This window comes from Panicum virgatum, chromosome 3N (genome assembly GCF_016808335.1).
Source record: "Panicum virgatum strain AP13 chromosome 3N, P.virgatum_v5, whole genome shotgun sequence".
NCBI classification, from domain to species: domain Eukaryota; kingdom Viridiplantae; phylum Streptophyta; class Magnoliopsida; order Poales; family Poaceae; genus Panicum; species Panicum virgatum.
The window spans coordinates 44,221,341-44,238,872 of record NC_053147.1 but is presented as its reverse complement, the minus strand read 5'-3'; the positions used below and the strand labels follow the sequence as shown (position 1 = coordinate 44,238,872).

The 17,532-nt window shown below is 45.9% G+C and overlaps 1 non-coding gene across 1 annotated transcript; it reads left to right on the top strand.

The window, feature by feature from the left end:
* The first annotated feature begins 7,241 nt into the window (after window positions 1-7,241).
* LOC120668187 lies at window positions 7,242-7,350 on the top strand. Its single transcript, XR_005672286.1, has one exon. It is a non-coding gene; the product is annotated as a small nucleolar RNA R71 (small nucleolar RNA).
* Window positions 7,351-17,532: the final 10,182 nt, after the last annotated feature.

The window sequence follows — 17,532 nt, the reverse complement described above, 5'->3', positions numbered from 1 at the left end:
TGAACATTTCAGATCTGTTGACAAAACCCCTTCCACAGCCCAAGCATGAGAGGCACACAAGAGCAATGGGTATTAGATACATTCTAGATTGACTCTTGTGCAAGTGGGAGACTGTTAGAAATATGCCCTAGAGACAATCATATTTCCTTGTATTCATGATTAATAAAGTGTTCCTTGAATATTCATGGATGACAACTTGTATTGATTAATGCTTATGTGAAGTATTTGTGAAACTCTTTAATTGTATGAATATTCTAAAGTGTTCCTAGTTGGAGTTCATGTGAGGACACACATGAATATTAGACTAGCACATGTATTAGTTGATTGACTATGTTTCACAAGTCATGGACATGGGGATGTCAAACTAACAATGTGGGTTCATGTGAGACATGAGACAAAACTGACCCAACACGAGATGATGACTTCTCATTACAAAATATCTCCACAAGAGAGAGATATCTCTAGGCCCCTCGAGTGATTCGGATCAAAAAATGGATGGCCATGCTAGGGTTAAGAGTTAACCAAGGATTCCGAATCACAGGATCGAGAAAGAGTGGTCGGCTTCAAGCTAGACCAAATATCATGAGGCAGTAGGAACAACATGTATAAAATTGTGACGGCTCGATAGATATGATTCGTGTGTGCATAGGAATTGACACGTCTTGCTAGAGACCGCTATCAACTATTGGTGAGTAGGAGTACTCAGCCATGTCTATTCACGCATGAGCCCATAGGGTCACACACTTAAGGGCCAGAAGCCTAACGAGGATGAGATCCAAATTAGACTGGGCTTTGATGCACTAATGGTCCTCGAGAGGCCCATAGGATTGGGCCCAAGGTGGGAGCCAAGGCAGCCCACCCAGGCGCCCAAGGTGGGGCCCATTAAGGCCCACCTAAGAGGGCGACCCCAGGGCTATATAACCAAGGGGAGGGGGGCGCCACATCCTAACACTAGCCCCCTTTGCTAGCTATCGCCCTCTCTTCTATGCATCAAGCCCTAATTGTTCTCGCGGATCTAGCAATCCGGAGTGCGATGCTTCTTCTCGTACGTGTGGACTTCGTGGAGGTGTTGTGCTTGCTGCACAAGGACGAGCTGTTTGTGAGGTGGTTCACGCAACTGCACTGCCGGCCTCCATCTGCACTACACCGACGCACTACAGAAGTTCCGCAACTGCGCGTCTAGTGGTAATCTCGTCATCTATCATTGCAGTAATCCTGGTATATGCGATAGAAATTTTTTGTTTTTGCTACCCCATATTCCTTCAGTCACACCGTGGAGCACCATCATATCCGAAGGATCCCGGATACCCAGGCACCATGCCCGCGTATGAGGTCACTACCCTAGCACCCCCGGGTCCCCCACCCTTCAGATGGACAGGTAAGATGCTAAGGCAAGCCCGAAAGCACAACGAACCGATATCCTTACCCAGATCATCTGGTCTAAGCAAGCAACTAGTATAACTTGATAAAGCACAGATCAAGGCTAAGCAAGCTACGAACATAGCAAGATAACCAAGAACGTACTCAATATGAATAAGTCAGAATACAAAGCCATACCAAAGGATGAGGATTGCTCACCGACCCCGAGGACGACTGGATTTGCTAAGAAGATGAAGTACTAGCATAGCTCCACTACCCTGAGGAGTACAAGTCACAAGAGAGTGTGAGAGAGAGGTCTTCAAGTGGTGTGTGTATGAGAGGGTGAGGGAGGCCCCTTTATATAGTGCTAGAGGTCGGTTCCCGCCCTCAACTAATATGGGAACATTGACAACCGCCTTCTAGAGGATAAGAACAATGCTCCCGCCAAAAATGTCCAGGAGAGGCCTCCAAGTGGGGTGGGCCGACCCCCCTTGGACGCCTTTGGCCACCGCCTTCGTCTGGGTTGCTGCCTAGTGAGTCCTGATGTCAGATGGTCGGTGCCGGGGCATGGTTGGTCGGTTTGGTCTGGTTTGTGGGCCTCCTTTGCATGTGTTACGCCGATCGCGATCGTCTGCGACTTTGTCTGCGTATTCATCGTGTTTTCTTCTTATTCCGGACTTGTGCTCCTGAAAACATAGATCTTCGAAAACAACTGTGGAGCTAGGTTAGTGATACAAATATGTGAGTAAGAGGTAAAGTTTTCCTCCTTTTATGAGTATAGTTGACGATCATATTTCGCACTTAACGACCGTCAACAACACCCCCAAGCTAGCCTTTTGCTCGTCCCGAGCAAAACAAGGCGCTCGTTGTTGATCAGGAGTTGCTACGATGTTGAATTTCCAACTCATACTTAGGCACAACCAAATGCTTCTTACCTTGATTTTGAATAAGTTGACCTTTGTTCTTACCTCTTACCTTACTCCTGTGGAGCTTATAGCTTCACCTCATCTTTGGCAGCTGAGAGGCAGAATGGTGTCATAGAGTGCTCGTATTTCTTTCTCCTTAGTTCAATCGTCAATCCGGAGGTTTTGTAAAGTTTTTTCGAAAGAAATTTATAAAGTTCCTCGAATGATCTCTCGGATCGCTCAATGTGTATGATTCCTCACCAAGGCCTTTTATTGTGCCTTTTCTTCCTCAACCTATATCTAATGGCTATTTTTGTGGAGCTGTAGGTATGGAGGATTTGAAAGCATACCTGCTTCTCATGTTTTGCCGAGTCAAATACCGGATCCAAAGGAGAAACAAGTCATAAACCTCTCCTTTTTCTTTCTTTTTGGATAAGGGGCTATCTTTTCTTCTTTTTTTGACATGCCTAAGCATGTGGCATACCTTCTTTGGGTATGCATCTTTTATTATTATTTTTTTGACATGCCGAAGCATGTGGCAAACCTTCTTTGGGTATGCATCTTTTTATTTTCTTTTTGCATAGCCCCATATCCTTGATATATATTTTTGAGAGAGAGGTGTCATACATGGACATGGAGTTTTATTTTGTGGGTGGATGGATATTTGCTTACTTCTAGTGTAGAAGCATAGCATGTGGTGGAAACATGTACGTGATCTTGATCATGAGAGTATAAAATGAATCTCACTAAGGGTCACAACAATTTGACAAAACTCAATGAGATAGAAAGCTGCATATGTGGAAGGTTTTGCAATGAAAACAACATATGGCTTTGGATAGGGATTTTCATATCATCGAGGAACTTTATTATATTTTTGTGTTTTCAAAATTAAATACTCCAGATGTCAAGTATCACATAAGAGAAGATCATAGCAACTCTACTTAACTATATCATAGCTCACAACAACTTAGATTTGGATCATGCTTTTTGCTACCCACAAGTTTCAAGTTTAAGGTTTGAACATTTTGAGCCAACAAACCCAAAACTAGGTAGAGCATAAAGTTGTAACTAAGCATATGAAGGAAATTAACAGAGCAACTATTCATTATCTCAACAAAGAAAACTTACACCATGCTTACTACACATATTAAAGAAATATTTTTGGTGTTTTCTAAGTTTTGCAAATTTTTATGGATTTTCTCATTTTGCACATTTTTATGGGTTTCATGCAAGGTTATGAAAGTAGTAAAGATAAATGATACAAATTACCTCTTGTGGGGGTCCTCCCCCAAGCTAGCTTCGGCTTACTACAGCTGGTCGGGGTTGAAACCCGTCCAGCGGCAGTATGCCCTCCACTCCTTCTATCGCTGCAACTGCACCTGCTCCATGTCATGGAGTCTCTCGCCAGTGTGACGCTACCATGCTTGGGTCGTATCGATGTGTTGGTGCAGCGTCTCTTGTATGTTGTCGTTCTGTACCCGTAGCTCACCTAGCTGCTGGGTGATGGCACCGAAATCTCGGGATGAGGACGTCCATTTGTTGAGGTTCGGGGCTCCACTGTAGTTGGAACAAGTGGACCGGTGGCCTGGTGCCTGCCGTGCCCACTCCTCAATGCTGGCACTGTGCCATGACAAACCACCGGCCTCATGCTGATGTGAGTGTTGTGGCTGTTGTGCCGGTGGTGTCAGCTCCGCTTCCCTTCTAGTCCTGCTTCTTGTCATCCTGCCAGGCAAACCAGACGATCTATGCCTACGACCTCCTTCTCGTGGAACGAGAGGGATGGTTAGTGAATGGAAATTATACAAATGGAACTCCGCATTGGGCAGCGGAATCTCATTTGTAAAGTCCAAGTAGAAGAAAATCAAAGAGTCATCCGGGCCTTTCTTGAGTGTGTGACCTTGGATCAAATAGGCCTGTCGATATACGCACGGTCGCCCTCAATGAAAGGAATAAAATTCCCCTCTAAGACACCGATACGTGTAGCGATACGAGTAATCAAAGAAGTGCACTCAATAGGACCCGTCATCTTGAAATTCAAAAGCTATTGCTTAACCAAAGCATGCGCGGGGGAGATTTTGATCTTGTTGACCATGGCATAAAGAATGAGCAACTCATCGTTGCGCAAGGATCGGACAACATCTCTTGGAAAGAGAGTGATGGTTAACCACTTGTGCATCAACTGAAGAGTTGGATTATGAATGTCGCCGCACCAAGGTGTAAACTTGCCATGGACAACTTGACCCGAAATCTGGTCCAAAATTCATGACGATTAAAACCGCGGCAAGCTTGATCGAGAGAAATTGGCTAGCGTTTGTTGAAATCGAGGTGGCCGGCAAAAGTTTTCCAAGAAAGCAAATATTCTTTCCCAAAAAGTCAAAAATAAACCCCATTTTCCACCTCCCGAAGAGTGCAAAGAAATTGGATGGTGAGGAGTCGAAAATCATACTCCTCAACGGGAACGAAGTTATCCCAACCAATTGCATGCCAAACGTTAGAGAAGTCTTCATACATACCTGTTTTGATGAGGAGGTCCGTATCGAATGCTCGGGTGTGGACGAAGCTTTGGTTCGTGAGGATGGCGTAGCCTTGTCGTTCACGATCATCTCATAAGTCGAGGTACGGTGCATCCTCTGCATCAATCTCTATGACCTCGGCTTGTGGTTCGGCTTGCATCTCTTCGTATTGTTCTTCTTCCTCGTAGTCCATCGTGCTTGGTGTAGGCGTAGGTTCGGGTGTGTACGAGCTTGAGCCACCCGAAAATGGGATGAACTTCCTCCCATCATCTTCTTGAATGCGCCGGAGACCTTCCGCCCTAAGTCTTTCATGATGGACAAAACACGTGCAACTCGAAACGGGTTACATTAGTTAAACCGAAATGAATGCTCTTACCCGTGAGTTACTCCTTCTTTCTTGCAGCAAAGAAATTAGAAAGATATGTCTCTTGAAATCAAATCTTGAGCAAAAATCTAATGAAACTCCAAGAGCAAAGTTTGAGAGAGTTTGAGAGGAAGTGAGTGAATGAGAGTTGAGTGTGAGATCTCAAAACTCACCCCTCGGCCTCTATTTAAAGAGAGAATGCCCGAGCACAACGGCTAGGAGCTAAACACAATGATCACTAGCCATTGGAAAAAGGTGGCCGGGAGCCGTTGCTAGGTGGGGTCGGCCGACCCTAGGGTTCGACAGGCCCCCCTGTGGGCCCACTGGCTGACAGCCAGGGCCTAGCGACTCCCTAACGGCTATAAGTTTTGAAATTTTGGGTGCCTGTCCAAACTTTGCTTCGAAAGATGTTCAAAATTATTTTTCAAAGAATTTTCATGCTCGGAAATATTTTTGGATTTTTGTGAAAAATAGAAAAGTGCTAGAAAAGTTTCTAGCATGCATGGGTGTTTTGAAAATTCAAATATGCAGTGGGAAAAATCTAAAAAGTTGAGAAAAGCGAAATGGTGAAAAAGTAAATATGAGATACGTACCGATTTACCTTCGGCAAGGACTCGTTGTTTTGAGTCTGATGAGCGGGACCTTTCTCCTACTGTGATTACCACTGCTCAGCTCGTCCTGGAGAATTGGACAAGGACGAACTTGTGACCTTACGCCACACCTTCTCCGCACGCCTTTTCTTTGATCGCGTGGTCGTAGGTCTTGATGGTGGGGATTCTAGTGCATCCCAAGGCGACTGCCATTCATCATCCTGTCAGTTCAGGATGCACTGCTCTTCTCTTTATTTGAATATGAAGAACATGTCCTTCTTTCCGATGCGGAAGCGGATTTCTCTTCTTCCTACGTCAATCCTTGCTCTGGTGGCCCTCAGGAATGGTCGCCCAAAAATGAGCTCGATTCCAAGGTCGCCTTCTATGTCCATCACCACAAAGTCTGCAAGGACGAATGAATCTCACACGTGGACTAGGACGTTCTTGGCTATCCCTTCGGGATATCGGATTGTTGAGTCTGCGAGCTGCACACACATATACGTTTGGGAGAGAGCAGGGTATAAGAGTTTCTCATATATTACCATGGGCATAATATTGATGCTGGCCCCCAGGTCACAGAGTGCATGCTCATAGTATTGATTGAAGATTGAGCAGCTGATCATGGGGACCCCTGTATCATCTTGAATTGCTGCTACCAGGCCATCCCAAGTGTCATTCTTCAGGGGATTGTACCTGCCTGCATGGTTAGTGCGGGAAGTCTGTCGGGGAAGGTTGCCCCACCCGATAGACACCATATTTGCAGTTTCAACGGGAGATTCGGGTTGCCCCGGAATCTTCCCGGACTTAGAAACAGGAACAGCAGCAGCGATTTGAGCCAGTTGTGTTTCTATCATTTTGTTGAAACTTAATTGTTTTTTAAGAGCAGAAGAAAGAGTTTCAACTTTTGCATTTATGCTATCCAAAATTTTATCATTGGCAGCAAGCTTTTTATTTAAATATTCATTTATTTTAGCTTGGCCAAAAACTAAATCTCTCAAGGAGAGTTGGTTTGAATTGAAAATTCGAATTGAAATTTGAGTTAAAATTGTTACCTCCTCTATGGAATGGTGGGCGTGCCTGACCCCACCCCTGGCCTCCTTGTGGATGAAACCCGGTGTTGTTGATGTTGATGTAGGCTGCGTCTTCTCGGGTCTCGGGGTAGTCATTCCCCGAGTGTCCACCGTCACCACAAACCTCGCACGTTAAGTACGAGTTCATGGCATGGACAGGCACAGGCATCTGTGGCCGGTTCCCTTCATCAAGTTTCTTCAGTAGGAGGTCCAGCTTGGCGGCGAGCATGTCCGTCTCCTTGACAGTATGCATTCCGCCCTTGGTTCTGGGCTGGGAACGCTCCTCGTTCCAGCCGTGGTTGGAGACCATCTTTGCAATCAAGGCCGTAGCCTTGGCGATTGTCAGGTCCAGATAGGCTCCTCCAGCAGCAGCATCAAGATGGGCTCTAGATGTTGCCATTAGCCCGTTGTAGAAGCTTTGAAGCATGAGCCACTCGTCCATCCCATGATGAGGACAGTTGAGTATGTATTCTTGGAGTCGATCCCAAGCTTCTGGGATGGATTCCATCCCTGTCTGCTGGAAACTTGTAATGCTTCCACGTATGGCATTTGTTTTGCCCAACAGAAAGAATTTGGCGAGGAACGTTGTAGAACATTTGTCCCACGTGCTGACGGCTTCCTTGTTCTGATAAAACCACTATTTTGCCTTCCCCAGGAGGGAGAAAGGAAACAGGCGGAGCCTGATGGTGTCAATCGTAACGCCCCGTATAGTTACGGTCTTGCATAACTCCAGAAAGTTCTGGAGATGGGTGTTGGCATCCTCATTTGGCTTGCCACAGAATAGGCTAGCCTGCACCATGTTAATGAGGCTAGACTTCAGCTCAAAGTTCACGTCCCCAACATCAACGTTGGATCCAGTTGCCACATTGGTAGTTGAGGGGACGGAGAAGTCGCGGAGAGTCTTCTCAGCCACGGGTTCGGTGATTGTTGATGGTGCTTGGAAAGCTGGCTCGCTTGTCGACTGCGAGAGCAGGAGAGGGACGACGCGAGGTCGGACCCTTCTCACGAGCTTCTCGGGATTTTCAATGAAGTTTGTCGGCAAGGAGAAACCAGACATACACTACCCTATTTTCATCCAATTAGGAGAAAACAAAAAGATGAACACATTAGCTTGTATAAGCAGTAGCTACCTCTTACTCATATTGCCATGTTTATGTGCTTAGTAAAATCTTTACACCTAGTGCCATCCCCGGCAACGGCGCCAGAAATGCTTGTTGGCATTTCTTAGCGTCACCACTAGGAGGGGTTAGTTCCTAGCAATGCCGCCACAGAAATGCCGTGTTGGTATGTCTTAAAGTTTACAGAAAGATTCGCAAGCGCATGGATATACCGTTGTAGCATTTTACCCTGAAGTATTCAGGGTATTGTTATTTATATTTTCCCAAGGGATGGCTAGGTTGTGTAAAGATATTTACTAGTTTCATAACCATGACACTTATGAAATAAGGTACAGACTACTGACTATATAGGGGTAAGTGATAAATAAAGGATAATCAGGGATAATGTGACACACACAGAACAGCCAACTCTCGTGAATAAAGAATAAACAAGCAAACCTATGGTTAGTGGGAGCATAGGCACAGATCATAGTATACTATTCATGTTAGCAGGTAAGGTATCTTAGCCACATGCTTAGAGCTGCAGGTGCCGGGAAATTAGGGACATCGGGGAGAATGTCCCGCACTGGAGAACATCCGGTCCCATTTCATCTTTGCATGAACTCCTACACGATACCCCGAACGTCGGGGAGTACGCTAACCGAGAAGCAGCTTCCCAGCGGACCGACAGGGCTGTCACCACCTGCGGTCTACCCAGTCACACCATGGAGCACCGTCATATCCGAAGGATCCCGCATACCCAGGCACCATGCCCGCATATGAGGTCACTACCCTAGCACCCCCGGGTCCCCACCCTTCGGATGGACATGTAAGATGCTAAGGCAAGCCCGAAAGCACAACGAACCGATATCCTTACCCAGATCATTTGGTCTAAGCAAGCAACTAGTATAACTTGATAAAGCATAGATTAAGGCTAAGCAAGCTACGAACATAGCAAGATAACCAAGAACAAACTCAATATGAATAAAATAACGAAATTCGGAATACAAAGCCATACCAGAAGCCGAGGATTGCTCGTCGACCCCGAGGACGACTGGATTCGCTAAGAAGATGAAGTACTAGCCTAGCTCCACAACCCTAAGGAGTACAAGTCACAAGAGAGTGTGAGAGAGGCCTTCAAGTGGTGTGTATATGAGAGGGTGAGGGAGGCCCCTTTATATAGTGCTAGAGGTCGATTCCTGCCCCCAACGAATATGGGAACTTTGTCAAACGCCTTCTAGAGGATAAGAATGGTGTTCCTGCCAAAAATCTCCTAGAGAGGCCTCCAGGTTGGGTTGGCCGATTGTAACACCCGGTTTATAAAAGGACATAAACCGAGCAATTATATACGTGCCAGGATCAAGTCACACGTATATACAACAGAATGAACAGTATATCATAGCACATATCACGAATAAGACATAATAAATCGAAATACGAATGTTATTTATTACAATAATGACAAAATGTCTGATACAGCGGAAGTGAAGTACAAAATACGATAAAAGCTCTCCGAAAGCTGAAGCAGGGCGCCACAGGGACGTCAACTGGGAGACGAACGCCTAGAAGTCCTCGTAGTCCTGGTAGCGCTGGACGAACTCCCTCGTGTCGGCAGGAACTGAGCAGCAGTAGCGTAGCCAAGAGGAAAAAGTAGAGAAGAGGCAAGAGTGAGTACACAACTTGTACTCAACAAGTATAACACAAACTATGAGGCTCTAGGCTGGCTGACTCAACTGCATTAGCTTTTAAGTGTTGGCAAAATTTTATTAAAGCTATTTACTACGAGTTGATGAATTACCATTAACCCAGTTACATAGTTATTAATCAAGTTTAATCATGTAACTACTGAGAAACCAAACCAAGCCACCAAGGTAACCCCGAGAAGCACCTCCCTCGTCGGAAGGAGATAACTCCACTAATCAAAAGGAGGATCTGGGCCGCTCATAACCGTGAGCACGGCTAGTATACCAGTTTTACACTCTGCAGAGGTTGCACATCTTTACCCACAAGTCGTGAGCTACGCTAGAGGTTCATCACACTTCCTTAGGTGAGATGACTAGCGACTCACTACGAGGCTGTTACAAAGAATCTCGTTGGTAAGGCGTAACCGCGAGAGATAGGTCAGCGACGATGGCGCCCACCTCCGGGGGTACAAGCACAGGAGTGCAATCCAAGCACAGACCAAGCCGGAGGAGCAGGGACCATTGAAGCTTACTACTCTTGCCCCGCAGGTAAGTTACTCCAAACCAAAAATACCTAATTAATAAGCCAAGTCTATCCCATTCTAGCCTTGTGGTAGCGCTGTTGTCCCAGGTTGTCGCTCTATGAACCGGTCCTTATGGAGAGTGGCCAACCAAGCACTAAGCACCGTGCTAGCCCCCTAAACCATGTTACTACAAAAACCATCTTTTAACGAGACGTGAGCCACTCATCCGCACAGAGGGCCACTCTCAGAATTATGTTCAAGTAAACCATTAATCAATTTAATTAAAAAGGACCAGAGTGTGTTATAGCGCAGCAACCTAGCACAACTAACCAAAATGCAACCCAAAGGTATATATAAAGGATATAAAGTGGCTAGGAAAGTCCTTATAAGCATACAGTATTAAAATGCAGTATGAAATTGTAATTAAAAGTTATAGGTTGTTCATGTTATACTTGCCTTCCTCGTACTGCTCTGGCTGCTGCTCAAACTACTCGGAAGACGGCTGCTCCTGGTACTGGTACTGGGGCTCCTCAGATGGATCAACGTCTACTCATGAACACATGGCCAAAACAATGCACAATAATAAGCATACAAACAAACACTAATAAAAACTAAGAAACAGTACATCAATACATAAAAACAGTACACTAAACTAGTCTAAAACTATTCTACGCGTTACAACGATCGCGTGGATATAAAGAACGCTAAAATCAGAGCTAAAACGCGTAAACTAGGCCTAAAACAAGGTTCAGGGGCTTATTTGTAATAAAAACAGGGTTCCAGGGGGTTTTCTGCTAAAACCGAGGACTAAAACGTAAATAAGGGATAGTTTTGGGGTCTAACTCACGAAAAGGAGAGGTCTGGACCGCGGGTTCAAAATCTAAGAAGCTTAGGGGGTTATGTGCTAAAAACAGGACCAAACTGTAATTATTTTTGATCTGGCTGGGACGGCGGGTTGATATTGCAAAAGCCCGAGGGCTCTTTAGCAAAGTGGGCAGGGCGAAGCGGTACGCTCAGATCTGGACCGTCAGATCCAGATCTGATGGCTAGGATCAATGGGGGCGCCGTTCTAATCTCGGCCGTCCATCTGATATCGGGCGGCCAGGGCGGATCGGGCGCGTGGGGGCGGCGCGGCTCGCCGGAACTCCTTGTTCCGCGGCGGCGCGTGACCGGAGAGGGCCAAAGCGGCGCCCTAGGGGTCGGTTTGGGCCGTGGTTTGGCCGTGGGGCATGATGGGGGCACGCGTAATCCACTGGAGTGGAAGGCAAGGTGCGGCGGGGTTCGTAGCGGGGTGCTCGGCAGTGGGGGCGGCTCGGTGTGGCGGTGCTTCGCCGGCGAGCAGCGCACCAGCACCTAGGGGGCATCCTAGGCCAAAATATCTAGCGCAAATGAACGGGCGGGTGGTTGTGAGGCTCACCGAGCTGGGAATCGGACGGGGAGGTGGCGCGAGGTGGTCGGCGAGGTGGAGACGCGGCGGCGCAGGGGTGGATCGGCGGCGCTTCTCCACGAAGATCCACGTGCGCAGCGGGGCCGAGGGCGGAGAAGAAGGGCTCGGGGATGATCCTGGCCCCACGGTGATGCTCCTGAGCGACTTGTCCGGGACTCCAGTGCGGCGGAGCTGCGTAGCCGCGGCGGCGGGGAGTCTCTGCTACGGCGGAGCTAGGCAAGGCGGGGTAGCGTGGGGTTCTGGCGGCGATTGGGAGGCGAGGTGGGGAGTAGGGGGTCTGCGGGGGCTACTTATAGGGCAGCGGCGGCCAACCTAGGCGTGCGCGCCGGGATGGGAGGCCGGCGAGATCGCGCCGGGGATCGCGAGCGGGCGTTGCGGGAGGAGGAGGACGGACCTGGCGAGCGGGCCCGGGCTGGCAGTGAGAGCGACGGGGCGCGCGGTCTGCGGGAGAGGGGCGCCAACAAGCGGGGCTGCTCGGTCAGACTCTGATTCGGGTGAGCGGCGCGCGGGCGAAGCGGAGCTGAGGCGCGGGAGGAGCGGCTGACATGCGGGCCTGCGGGTCGGGGAGCTGGGCATGGCGTGCGCCGCGGGTGCGCTGGCTTGGGCTCGAGCGAGCGGGAGCGCGGGGCGGACCGGGCTGAGTGGCGCGCTGGTGGGCCGAGTGTGTGCGGGGGGGGGGGGGAAGCGGGATGGGCCGGCCGGGCTGGCGCACTGGGCCAGGGAGGGAAAAGGGCCGGTGGGAGAGGGACAGCGGGCTGGGCCCGGTTGTTGGGCTTTGGACTGGGTTAGTGTGGGGTTTGGGCTATGGGTTCCTTTTCTATTTCTTTTTCTTTTTCCTTTGCAAACTCACACAAACTAGATTGAATTCAAACAAATTTGAATTCAAACTCCCTAGCACTCAACCAAAATAAACAAAATATGCACCAGCATGAATGCAACAACAAATTTTAAACCTATGATAAAATTTTAATTACTTATAGAACAAAAGTTTAGATTAAATGCAAGCTAAGCAAAATAAATCCTTAGAAAATTAAATAAATCAATTAAATTTATTAATAAATGCTGAAATTTAAATTAGGGTGTTACACCGATCCCCCTTGGCTGCCTTTGGCCACCGCCTTCGTCTAGGTTGCTGCCTGGTGGGTCCTGATGTCAGATGGTCGGTGCCGGGGCTTGGTTGGTCGGTTTGGTCTGGTTTGTGGGACTCCTTTACATGTGTTACGCCGGTCGCGATCGTCTGTGACTTTGTCTGCGTATTCGTGGTGTTTTCTTCTTATTCCGGACTTGTGCTCCTGAAAACATAGATCTTTGAAAATAATTGTGGAGCTAGGTTAGTGATACAAATATGTGAGTAAGAGGTAAAGTATTCCTTCTTTTATGAGTATAGTTGATGGTCATATTTCGCACTTAACGACCGTCAACACACGTACCGTTGTAGCATTTCACCCGAAAGTATTCAGGGTATCGTTATTTATATTTTCCCAAGGGATGGCAAGGTGTGTAAAGATGTTTACTAGTTACATAACCATAACAGTATGAGATAAGGTGCAAACTGCTGATTATACAGGGGTAATTGATAATAAAGGATAATCAGGTGTAATGTGAGACATATAGAATAGCCAACTCTCATGAATACAGAAAGATCCGCAAGCGCACGGATATACCGTTGTAGCATTTCACCCGGAAGTATTCAGGGTATTGTTATTTATATTTTCCCTAGGGATGGCTAGGTTGTGTAAAGATATTTACTAGTTCCATAACCATGACACTTATGAAATAAGGTGCAGACTACTGACTATATAGGGGTAAGTGATAGATAAAGGATAATCAGGGGTAATGTGACACACACAGAACAGCCAACTCTCATGAATAAAGAATAAACAAGCAAACCTAAGGTTAGTCGGAGCATAGGCAACAGATCCTAGTATACTATTCATGTTAGCAGAGAAATTATGTTAGCCAAATGCTTAGAGCTGCAGGTGCCGAGAAATTAGGGACATCGGGGAGAATGACCCGCACTGGAGAACATCCAGTCTCGTTTCATCTTTGCATCAACTCCTACATGATACCCGAATGTTGGGGAGTACAATAACTGAGAAGCAGCTTCCCGAAGGACCGACAGGGCTGTCACCACCTGCGGTCTACCCAAGTCAAACCGTGGATCACTGTCATATCCGAGGGATCCCGCATACCCGGGCACCATGACCGCATATGAGGTCACTACCATAGCACCCCCGGGTCCCCCCACACTTCAGATGGACAGGTAAGATGCTAAGGCAAGCCCAAAAGCACAACGAACTGATAACCTTACCCAGATCATCTGGTCTAAGCAAGGAACTAGCACGACCTAATGAAGAACAGATCATGGCAAAGCAAGCTAAGAACATAGCATGATAATCATGAATGAGCTCTTTATGAATATTATAACAATAGTCGGAATACAAAGCCATACCAGAGGCCGAGGATTGCTCACCGACCCCAAGATGACTTTATTCGCTAAGTAATTGAAGTACTAGCCTAGCTCCACTACCCTAAGGAGTACAAGTCACAAGAGAGTGTGAGAGAGACACTTCCAAGTGGTGTGTGTGAGAGAGAGTGGTGGGAGGCCTCTTATATAGTGCTTGAGGTCAGTACCCGCCAACTCTTTACATGGAAAAATCCCTAACCAACGTCTAGAGGATAAGAGCTGATCTCCCACCAAAATGCATCTGGCCAGGAACTAGGGTAGGGTTCGGCCGGGCCCACCTTGGCGCCCCTGGCCACCGCCTTTCTTCCTGTGACTGCTTGGTGGGCCCTCATGTTAGTTTATCGGTGCCGGGGTCTGGTTGGTCGGTTTGGTTTGTCAGATGGGCCTCTCTTACTTATGTTACGCAGGACGCGATCTTCTACGACTTCGTCTGTGTATTCTTCGTGTTTTCTTCTTATTTCGGACTTGTACTCCTGAAAACATAAATTCTCCAAAACAACTATGGAGCTAGGTTAGTGATATAGATATGTGAGTAAGAGGTATGGTTTTCCTTCTTTTGTGAGTACAGTTGACGGTGAAATTTTGCACTTAACGACCATCAACAGAGTTTCCAGATCTCCTCAATGTAACCAAAATATGAGTTTGTTTGCCTACTAGAGTTTGTGGCATCTATACGGACACTACTATTTTGATTGGTGCTCTTGTTATCTTGGGATCTTGTGTAAAATGTGTATCCATTAATTTCATATCCTTGGTACATCAAGATTGAGTTTTGTCGGACCCTTGGCCAGCCAAGCTAGCTGCTCATGAATTCATTGTTGCCCATGACTTCCTTCTGCGACCAGGTGGCGAATGTATCATTATGATGGTTTGTAATCCATGTCTCAGACTTCAAAGGGTACCTGCTTCACACCATTTGCTTGTGCTCCTCCAAGTACGGAGCCACCAATGATGATTGTTGCAGAACTATGAGATGTGCTTTGCTCAATGTGTCATGATCAGTGGCATTTATAGATTTTCTTCCAGGTGTGCCCTTTCCAATTAGCCATCCCTCATGCCGTGATATTAGAACCCAATTGGGCAGAGTTCATCCACATAGTCAACACAAAACTCAATGACCTCCTCTGTCACATAACCCTTCGCAATGCTTCCTTCCGGATGAGCCCGATTACGAATGTATTTCTTTAGGATTGCAAAGTATCGTTCAAAAAGGAACATATTATGATGGAAAATAGGACCGAGAATAGCAATCTCTTTGACCAAGTGAACTTGAAGATGCATCATAATATTGAAGAATGATGGAGGAAATATCATCTCAAGACTAACTAATCTTTGGACAACATCCTCTTGTAGCCTAATTATACTCGTTGGATCGATTGCCTTCTGAGAAATTACGTTGAGAAACGTGCATAGCTTTACGATTGTTGCTCGAATATTAGCTGGTAGAATACCACTAAGAGCAACTAGATGTAATTGCGTCATCAACACATGACAGTCATGGGACTTTACATGTGCAAATTTCTTCTGTTTAAGGTTTAGTAGCCACTTTATGTTTGAAGAGTAGCCTGATGGGACCTTGATACTGTTTAAACAGTCAAACATACCAAGATTCTCTTCCTTGCTAAGAGTGTAGCAGGCAGGACCTAGGTAATGATGTCTGTTGTCCCACATATGAACACCCTCCTCTTTCCACAACAATATCATTACCAGGTTGCTTCAGACCAGGGATAAGCACCGGCATCATAATGAACTTCCGCTTCATACACAACCAAGAAGGAAGGTTGTATATACAAAGTGTCATAGGCCAGGTACTATGGCCACTGCTATGCTCACCAAAAGGATTCCTCGCATCCTTTGCAAATGTTGGGAATGTTATGTCCATCTTTCTCCATTGGGACCCATCAGCGGAGTGTCTCAACATATTGTCCTGCTTACGTTTTTCTCTGTGCCATCGCATTAATTTAGCATTCGTTTTGTTCATGAACAAATGTTTCAGATGTGGTATTAGAGGGAGATACCACATCACCTTGGTAGGCACCCTCTTTTTGTTATGCATACCCCTCAACGTCGTCTTGATCATCTCGAGGGATCCTATAACGACATGTTGCATACCAGACACAAATCCAAATTTTCATACTCCTCACCATGATATAGGATGCAGTTATTAGGACAAGCATGTATCTTCTGTGCTTCTAATCCTAAAGGACAAACAATCTTTTTTGCCTCATATGTTGTTTCAGTCAAGGTGTTGCCCTCAGGTAGTAGGTTTTTTATAATTTTCAGGAAATCCTCGAATCTCTTGTCTGACAAATCATTTGATGCCTTCCATTACAACAATTCCAATGTGGTACCCAACTTTTTGTGGCCTTGTTTGCAATCTGGGTACAACAATATTCTGTAGTCCTCCAACATACGCTTCATATCTCTCAATTCCTTTTCTATTTCGCAAACTTCCTCAGCTTCGCGCGGAATCTGACCAAGATCATCTTCTCCAACATGTACTTCAGTATCCTCTTCAGGCTCACCCATTGGAGTATCTTCAAAATAGGCACTGTAATTGGCCGCAAAGTCAGGAATCCTGTCCTCTTCTTTTTCATTACTATCCAGCAGAATCCCTCTTTCTCCATTCTTGGTCCAAAAATAGTAGTTGGGCATGAAACCACTACGAAACAAGTAACTGTGGATGGTTCTTAATGATGAATAATCCTTCTCATTCTTACAGATTTTGCATGGACAACGAACGAAACTGTTGTACTTGTGTTTTTAGCCACTTTTATGAATTCATGCACGCCATCAATGAACTCCATTGAACGTCGATCGGTCATATACATCCATTGCCGACTCATCTAGGTTCACAATTCATTTATATACATCGTTAGAGTGTCAAAATAAATTATTCTTTAAACTATATTTGAACTAAAAAATAAATTAAATCTCTTGCTAACTAATTATATGGAATTTACATCATTGCAATGGAACCAGGACTAACTAATTTCAAGAGCATGTGTTGAAATGGAAAAAAATCAAAGTAATTTGTTCATCAAACAATATTGGAAGTAACTCTTTTTTGACAATCTTCAGCTCATTTTCATGGTTGATTGATTCCGAAACAAATTACCTTTTCTTGGTCCCTCGCTCCATCAGAAGGGAGAAAACCAAATCAGTTCTAAGATTTGGTGTCTCTCTTCTAATGGAGAAGGGACCTGGGGGAGGCCATGCAATTTGTTTTAGAAAAAAAAATCCATATATCCATCATTAGAGTGTCTTCAAAATTATATACGATTTGCAACTACAAAATTTGAATAGAAACATATATTGCAATCAGGGTTTACAATTCATCTGTACACATCAGTCGAGTGTCAAAATAAATCATGTATTTAATAACATTGGAAGTAAAAAAAATAAATTAAATCTCTTTTTTGACACTCTTCAGCAGATTTTCATGGTTGATCGATTCCGAAACAATTTGGGTTTTCTTAGTCCCTCGCTCAACCAGAAGGGAGAACACAAAATC